At 51.2% G+C, this 8,939-nt stretch overlaps 1 protein-coding gene across 1 annotated transcript in view; it reads right to left on the reverse strand.

The window, feature by feature from the left end:
• The window catches only part of ankrd11 (ankyrin repeat domain 11), an 83,469-nt gene that overhangs the window by 54,430 nt on the left and 20,100 nt on the right, over positions 1-8,939 (reverse strand). Inside the window, 1 exon segment of the mRNA XM_084681797.1 lies at positions 5,674-5,766. The gene's annotated coding sequence lies outside the window, so the exon portion shown is untranslated.

The following is an 8,939-nucleotide window of genomic DNA, read 5'->3' on the forward strand; positions in this document are numbered from 1 at the left end:
ACAGCTTGATGAATTGAGTCATTGAACACAGGAGAAGAGAACGCAACGTTGGCCAGCTAGCTAAAGCTCCGGTGGAAAATTCCAAATGAACGTATGCAGCCCTTAGTGCCGCTTACACACATCAGTGACACTGACAGATCGAAAGCTAATTTGAGACAATATAAAGATGGAAAAGGAGGCTAAGAAACGTAAACTTAATTACCTTCACTAGACAACGTTTTACCAATTGGACAAACGGCTATGTTTTTGTTTCAAGCTCCAAAAACGATTTTTCGCTGAAATCAGCCCAAAACATTCGCTCGCGCTCGCATTAACCATGGAAGTCCCTGACTAGCATCACATCAGGCACAGAATTAGCAGGGGGGGGGGGGGGGGAGAGAAAGTGTCCCGCATTTGGGGTTGAGGAAGTTGGCAACCCTAATTGGTACCGACAACTGAAATGTTGGTACCATGACAACACTAGTACACGCTGGCCTGAACGTGGTCCACACTGACCTGAACACAGTCCAGTTCAACAACACTTCTCCTCCATACAATCCCTTCCACCTAGAATGATTTTGAGAGAGGCAGGCTGACTGTGAGGGCTTGGCCTAGAGTAGTTGCAAAGGCAATGGCTTTCCTGTGTCTGGCCCCAGACAAACTGGGCAGGATGGGGTTAAGTCCAGGCAGACCCATCTGCTACCTCGTCTGTTCTCCTGGTTGGATTCTGGCTCGGGCCTCGCTCTGTCAGAGAGCACAGGCGAACACACTCACCGCGGCGTCACAATTTGCACACTAAGGGTTCAACAATAAGGGTGGCCCAATAAACAAGGGCAGGTTCAAACGTGGGCCAGTAAACAAAGGCAGCCAGGTTCACAGCACAATTGGCAGTGAATTTAATTTCATGAAAAATGCATGACACCCATATTTCTTTCTGACTTCTAAAGGCCGTTGACACAAGTCAACCTAGCAGCAGCAGGCTAACAACCATGAAGCTGTCTGCCTGGATGATCGTCTGTTCTAGCAGGCCGAGAATGGGATGAGAGGGAAAGGAGCGAAGAAAGAAAGGACAAGAAGGAGAGGGGGGGGGAAAGAGAGAGAGAGAGAGAGAGAGAGAGAGAGAGAGAGAGAGAGAGAGAGAGATCAGAGACGACGTGAGGATGCAGCGGTTGTTTCAAATCCAAGTTGTGCTCGTTATACAAGCCTGGGCCTAGCCTCGGTTCCAGCCAGTTGGACAACTGAAAGGAATCAGCCTGAAACCGAGCAGGCACACACACCCACACGTTAAGAGGCAGAGCAATCTGCCTTTCACATGAATACATGTGCGCACAAAGACACACAAACGCTCCGCTGTCTCTGTGTGCCCACTAACTGAGGAACACCTGGATGTGGAGGAGTCCAGACCTGCCAATCCCTGCCTATGTGTGTGTGTGTTCATGCCCACTCCGCCTCAAGCCATAAATACCACACGCTTTTCACCCAAGCAAATACAGGGAAAGGTGCACAGACACAGAAAAAGAAACAAACAGCAAGCTACCAATTAATTGATTATGCAAACAATATGTCTGTCAATCAAAATATACAGTACCAGTTGAGACACATTTTCACATTCAACTGAATGGGAAAGTGTGTCCAAACTTTTGACTGGTACTGTAGATCGGAGGCACTCCAACTCAGAGGGATTCCATGAGAGCTTTTGCTGCACTGAGCTAACAAGTTGCTGGGTGGACCAACAGGGCTGGATAGTGACATAAGTCATCATGACCCTGCGTTCAGAGCAGAGAGCTTTGTGGAAGGACATTGGTACATTTGCACCTCCAGCAGCAGACCAGGCCCTATCGCCACAAACGGCAACAACAAACTGGTTAGCCTAACGGTGTGTGTGTGTGTGTGTGTGTTTGAGAGAGAAAGACAGTGGGGGTAGAGTGGCATGCAGACATACCAAGTGGTGAAGAACAAGGTCACACCATCCCAGGAGTGGTGTAGGCTTACTAGCAGAGAGGGCAGAGAGCAGAGCACAGAGACAGGAGGGAGAAAGAAGAGTGTGAGCAGGGCTACTTAAAACCAAGGTCACATCTCTGTGGCTGGCTGGGGCTAGGACAGGGGCCAGCCAGAGGCGAGGCAGGGGAAAGACAGGGAATCATGGATAGCCACTACAAGACTGCAACAACAACAAAAAAAGTGTTTTTGTGCATGAGGGGGGGGGGGGGGGGGCATTAATCCATGTATGCGCACAAAGCCAGGCAGAATCGAGATTACGATGAGGATGGAAGGAGAGAAATCAGAAAGACAGCCATTACTGCGGCCCCAGAGTCCAGAGTAGCCTAGCAGGGCAGAAGGCTGCTCTCAAGTCACCTTCGAGAACACCAGAGCTGTCTACAACAGGCCCGTCTACAGATAACCACCCTGGGCGTGATAACCCAGAAGCTCTCCTGACTGGCAGGGCAAAGGTTTGCCCTATCTGGGCCTCCCAGAAAGCCAGACTAGCAGCCAGCACCAGCCCATGTCCAGCAGAGGGGGAGAGACTGAAGCTCTGCCCAAACATGGACCTAATGAGGCCTGCCGAGGTGTTCTATTGTGTGAGTTCAACCTAGTTTGTGGGTGAAAGAGTAACTGTCTGTCTTTCTGTCTTTGTGTATTTGTGTGCAAGTGTGTGTCTACACACAACATTAGCTCTCTAATCTCTAGCTCCACACAAACAGCCCAGTCATCATGATCCTGAGAGACGAGCGGAGAGAGGGAAAGGGAGGGTGAAAAAGAGAAAGAAAGAGATCTGGCAGCAGCCAGGGGAAAACCACAGTGTCATCGAGGGAAGGCGGAAGGGGACAGCAAGGAGAATAGCTGTTGTTGTTTTTCGAGGGCGTCTCCTCTCTTTCTGCTCAACATATACACATCCTCTTTGGCTAGATGGTTCTCTCACTCCCCTTCAGCCTCTGCTGTTGTTCTGTGTGTTCCTCTGCTGCAGCTATAATGTTGGCCTCCACATCTGATCAGATGTAGAGGGCAGAGGGCTGGGGACCCGGCCCTTGGGTGGGAACTTGGCTTAGAAAATGGACAGCTAAAACAAGTTTACAGCACACCCTATTCTAAAACACATGGGCAAACATGACCACAGACACACAAACACCCCCACCTGCCACCTTTTAAAGACCATCAGTCCACTAGAACTGGGCTCTGATAAATGAATTTGAATGGACCGTTTAGGACAATGTTTAAAAATGAAAATGTATTTTCACCTCAACTTGGGTGGAACCTCCACTGCTTCCCTGAGCTCCTGTAGTTCATGGGAAGCACGGACATTCACATAGGCAGCGGGGCATGGCTTCCATGCTCTACAACGCTGTGCTGGTATCAGTTCAACACTCTAAATGGGTGTTGACAAAGTTGGGCGCTACGTGCAGCTATCTTTTTTGTCCTTTAGCTTAGCATCCTTGTTTGTTTTGTTTGTTTTACAATAAATGGACGGAGGGATGGTGACGGCTCTGATGGCTCTAGCTAGCTACAACATATGTGTTCAAATCTCTATAATTATACAAAAGGCTTCAATCATACAGAGGCAGTAGACTGACTAGTGTTCCTTGCAAAAAAAAATAATTACAAGAACACACTGTGTGTGTGTGTGTGTGTGTGTGTGTGTGTGTGTGTGTGTGTGTGTGTGTGTGTGTGTGTGTGTGTGTGTGTGTGTGTGTGTGTGTGTGTGCGAGAGTGTGTTAGAGTGTGTGAGTGTGAGGGAGTAGACCCTGACCACCTCATCTTCCTCTGGTAGACAGCAGCAGCATATTCTTCAGCAGGCAGCAGAGCATCGCTTCATTAAAACCCAGACACATCTGTACTCCACTCCAGCTCTCACTGTATTCAATGATCTCCCGTTTTTCCATTCTCTCTTTCCCTCCATGTCTTTCCTAGCAGTAAGCAGAGTCTTGGAGCCAGGCCTGGTTGTGTCTGCTCTTCACAGTATCAGCAGGGCTGCTCCTCCTGCCTGCTCTCACACCTACCTGCCAGTCTCCTAAGCCCCAGGCACTGGCAGGATCCAGCACACTTCCGAACACTGCTTCAATGGCACAACAGGCCCACATACAACCATGGCTCTCCCTGCTGCAATAGTCTGTGTGTGTGTGTGTGTGTGTGTGTGTGTGTGTGTGTTTATTCTGGGACGTCACTTCAAAATATCAAACCATCAAGTGAAACATGTCATTACATGAGTTGTGCAGTCTACCCAGTGTCTATGCGATATCGTAACGAGATGGCAATAACAGCTCTGCTCCCTAACTCTCTCCCTCTTTCCTCCTCCTTCCTTCCCATACTGCAGAGTTCACATTCCACAGCTGCTGTTGGACAGGACGGGAGTGCCCTGCCATTTTGCGGGGTAATGGTGGAGTCTCTCTACACCCCTGTCCCACCACAGAGCCATGCCTGTTCACAGCACACAGAGTCTTTCAACTGAGCGTTAGCATGTGGCTCGCCAGAGGGGGGAGGGACAGGGAGGGGGGCGGGGGGTTCAGGGGAACAAAGCTCCTATAGTTGTCTCTGGCTAGGCTAACTAGCATGGGGGAGTTATGTAACATGACTGGCAGGACCCACTTGCCTGTTCGGAGCACTGTTGAAGACAAATACCACAGAGGAATACCCGGTGTCCAAAAGGGGGAGAGGAAAAGAAAGGGGGGAGAGAGAAAGAGGGGGGGGGGGGGGGAGAGAGGGAGAGAACCATGCTGGTAATGAGCAGAGAGAAGCGGGGAGAGAGTCTTTCATCTGTGGCTCCGTCCAACACTACAACTCTGCCTGACACAGCCCCAGCCCTCACCAGCCAGCCAGCACAACAATACCGCATAAACCCAAGAAGATAAAGAACAAGGCTGGTGGGGAGACATAGATAGGAGAGAGAGAGGGAGAAAGAAAGAATGAATGAAAGCAAGACAGAGAAAAAGTAAACCAGGCACCTAGGAGATTTTCTGCTAAATCTGGATGAAATGGAGGATTTAGACGAGCGGTTAAAAATAAAATCTGATTCTGATTAGCCGAGCTTGGTGCCTGGAAACCATGTGACTGGCATCACGAGGGGGGAAAACACACGTATACACACGAAATACAGTCTTGTGAGAAGTTTCCTCGCTCTCCAAAATAAGCAGATACGGTTGGAACGCACAGGTGTACATCAGCAGCTCCTGTTGCTAAGGAGAGGTGAGGAGGAGAGACAGAAGGGGAAAAGAAGACAGCTACACACTGTGACCCACTTTTCCATCCCGGGGACACATACACACCAAACATGCACGTTTTACACTCTTTACACACACCGAAAGACCCATACCACGCAACAAACTGTGCACACACTACATAGCCTACCTATATCTACAAAAGGCCACCGTAGCCGAAACACAGAAAGCCTTAAACAAAGGCCGAGCCTGGGCATGCACTAAGCCCTGCTCTGCACGCATTCCATCCTTGCAAACAGGGCTTTACAACTGCCTGTTGGTACTAGCTTAGCTCATGTCACCGTTTGCTCTGCTCTGCCCTACCCTACCCTGACACACACACACACACACACACACACACACACACCCACACACACACAGCCAACAATGCACAGATCCACTCGTTCTCTATGAGGTTGTTAACAGTAGTGTCTGAGTCTCTGTTCGGCTCAGCAGCATTGGCTCGCTCAAGAAAGGGGGCAGGGGTGCTGGGAGGAGAACCTACCGATTCCATGGCTGTGTAAGGAGGGACGGACAGGTGAGGTTAAAATCCAGCTGGAGAACCAACCAGGGCTGCTGCAACACTGTCCACCAGGTCCTGCAAAAACAGAAGAGACATAAAGGGGTTAGCGACCCGCACACTGGTGTTTCACGTGACTGAAGCCTGGCCTAAAGGAGGGAGGCCGAGAGGGATGGTGGGGGGGGATGGAATGGAGAGTGGAGGAAAGGAAGAATGTGTTCCTGTTTCAGGTTGTGTTTCTGTTTCAGGTTGTGTTGCTACTTCAGGTTCTGTTCTAGGCCAGGTGTGGTCAGATTCAGGTCCATACAGACAGCATGCATGCAGCCATGTTCCCTCTGCTAGCAGGATGGCAGCCAGGGCTCCTCCCCTCCCTCCCTCACCCCCCCCCCCCCCCAAACCCCAGCCCCTCCTCCATATACGTCCCCTTTCGCAGGCCTCCCTGTCCCTGTCCCTACCCCCTGTCCCCCAGTCTAAGGGGAAGGGCTTATCAGGATTTGGGGGGTAGTCAGAGGGGCTTTCCACTGGCCCGTAGCTGTCCAGCCCACGGTCACATTCCTGCATGTCTGTCATTTGTTCCATAACACTGGATCACTAACACATGCACACACAAACTGGGCACTGTGTCTATTGTGACACACTATGTTACAGACAGGGGCACTGGTGGCCTTCCCAGCCAGCCTGCAGGGTGTCAGGACATGGGTACAAAAGCAGGACAGGCAGGCAGCAGTCATTGGCCTGCACGATACAGCTGGTGTATTTCTACTGGAATCCAGGCTGGTGGGCAGACGCGGGGACTGTGGTGATGGTGTGGTGTGTGTTTGTGTGTGGGAGGGAGGGGGGTTTGAGAGGCGCAGGAAGAGTCCATGCACTGATCTTTAGAAGAAACAGTGTGGGACAGAAAGAGGGTGGGGGGTGGGGGGAGACAGACAAAATCCCCTGACCACAGATTAAGCGGCCGTACACCAAGCAAACAATGCACAGGACATATCAGTCGAGGATTACATTGCTTGTGCTAACCCAGGGGCCAGCTTCTGGTTGGTCAGAAGACCATGTACACCAGAGGAGATCAATGTAGGGCTTCGTTCAAATTAGCTATGCACAGGAGTGGCCTTCCACCTTTATATCTCACAGATATAAGCCAAATCCTTTAAACTGTTCAAAATGATTCAACAACCGTAACAAGCTGACCAATGGAAGTTCACCATTCGCCTTCATTAATGAGTGGAGCTGAGTGTTGAGAGCTTCCTCCCCCTCTGGTGTAAACATCCCACTGCTACACTGCTGACCTTAAAAGGACAACTGAGAACCAGAGAAGGCCAACTCGGGCTTCGCTCGCTCTCTCTCTCCACTCACGCTACACAAGCCCTCCTCTGGTTTCTGTGCCTGAAGGATGTATACAGTTCTTCATAGAGGGGCCTACCAAAGCTAGTTCCAGCTAGACCACAGTCCAGGAGCCAGGATAATTATGAGGTATGCTGACATAGGTTAGGCTGCTTTAGCTAAAAGGCACACTGGAGGACAATGATTGACTACATCATCCCAACAAAACACACCCTGGATGACCAGCACAGTCAACCAGACAGCCCCTTTCAGCTGTCTGTTTGCAAACATTAGGACAGACCAAGCAGGAAGTCCATCCTGGTCTCGGCAGAGCAGGATCAACACTGCACAACACACAGAGTTTTGGCAGAGCCTGCAGGGCAGGATGTGACATGACTAGCCCCTTCATCTACTGAGGAGCGCCCACAGGCCTGTTGGACGGAACATACCGGGGAGGAAGCCTCCCAGCGCACTGACAGTGCCGGCTGGAGAGAGGACCACACAGCCAGCCCTGCCGGACAGGGGGGAAGCCTGGGCTCCCCCCGGCCCTGGAAACAGCCTCTAGCCTGGGGGAGAGAGGGTGGAGTGGTCTCTGGGGGCAGCGGAGGGAGAGGCTGTAAACTTTGTTCTTTTAGTAGGTCAGATATCAGGGTGTCGCGCTGAGACAGCTCTGGATCCGGCCCACAGCGGCCCTGGAGGCTAGGTCCTTCAGTTCCTCCAAACCATTATCTCTTTCATACACACTCACTTTCACATGCCCTCCCTCCAGCACAAAGCACTAAATGTAAACAAATAGTTAACCCATTCATACCCTTTAGCTGTGTCCATCATTGTTCTATGGGACAGGTTGGACAAGATTCATTGTCAGACAAAGCTGGTACGACAAACATAACAAAAGAATGGTGCGAAGCAACACTAGTGTGTTTGTGTGTCTGCGTGTGTGTGTGTGTGTGTTCGGGTTACATCAACCGACTTGAAACGGCAGCATTGTGGCTAATTATTTTTGACTGAGCATCACCAGAGATTGGGAAGGCAACACACTAGTGCTGATGCATGCAACTCAGATTCCAATCAGTCTGACTCTCAGGTGAGACAGAGAGGCTGGGCTTAGGGGGAGCACACACACAAACACGCACACACACAGAGCCATGTCATTTGAGTGACTGGCGTTACACATAACCCTGCAGTGTTCAGACAAGACAGAGTAGGCTATATGATCCGACCATGTTGATAAAGGGGCAGAAATTGGAGTCAGACCCGACACAAAGGAGCTTAGAGCAAACATGAAGAGGTCAGAGGGGAGAGGTCAACCCCTGCCCTGGCCTGTCCTCTCCCCTCCCCCTGCTTGACAGGAACCAGATCCAGTCAGCCAGGACAGGACAAAGGAGCAGCATTGACTCGCTGGCCCAGAGCTGCAACATTCAAGCTTCGCCGCATCTTCATGAGTTGGAGCGCGCCTTTGTTCCAATGGAGAGGATTTCAACGTCAACAGGGCATGGGAAATAAGCAGAGAGAACACAACAAGCCTCCAAAGCCCTGCTCGAGCCTTAGTAGAGCCTGTCAGCCCCCTCTCTGAGCAGCTGTGGAGCTGAGAGGCCAGCAAGGCAGCCAGAGAGCCAGACTGGGGGAGGTTCAGGCCAGGGAGAGCCAGGGCTGCGGAGTGGGAGCTGGGCTGCAGGTTTAGGATGTGTGCTTGTGTTGTTTCAGGCCAGCCTGGCCCGTGGCTTAGTGTGAGTGGGCTGCCTTATGTGGGCCACCGGGTATGCAGGGATTAAGGGAGAGACGGGGGGGGGGGGGGGGGGGGGGGGCTCTAATGCTGCCCTCAGGGCACATCCAGCTTTTCTTCCCCCCCCTTTACATTCTGCCCCCTTCTCTTTCCAACCCCTCCACCCCCTTCTCTTTATCCATTTCATTTGATATTTCCCTCTCTA

Source organism: Hypomesus nipponensis, chromosome 19 (genome assembly GCF_054491055.1).
Source record: "Hypomesus nipponensis isolate SF chromosome 19, ASM5449105v1, whole genome shotgun sequence".
NCBI lineage: Eukaryota > Metazoa > Chordata > Actinopteri > Osmeriformes > Osmeridae > Hypomesus > Hypomesus nipponensis.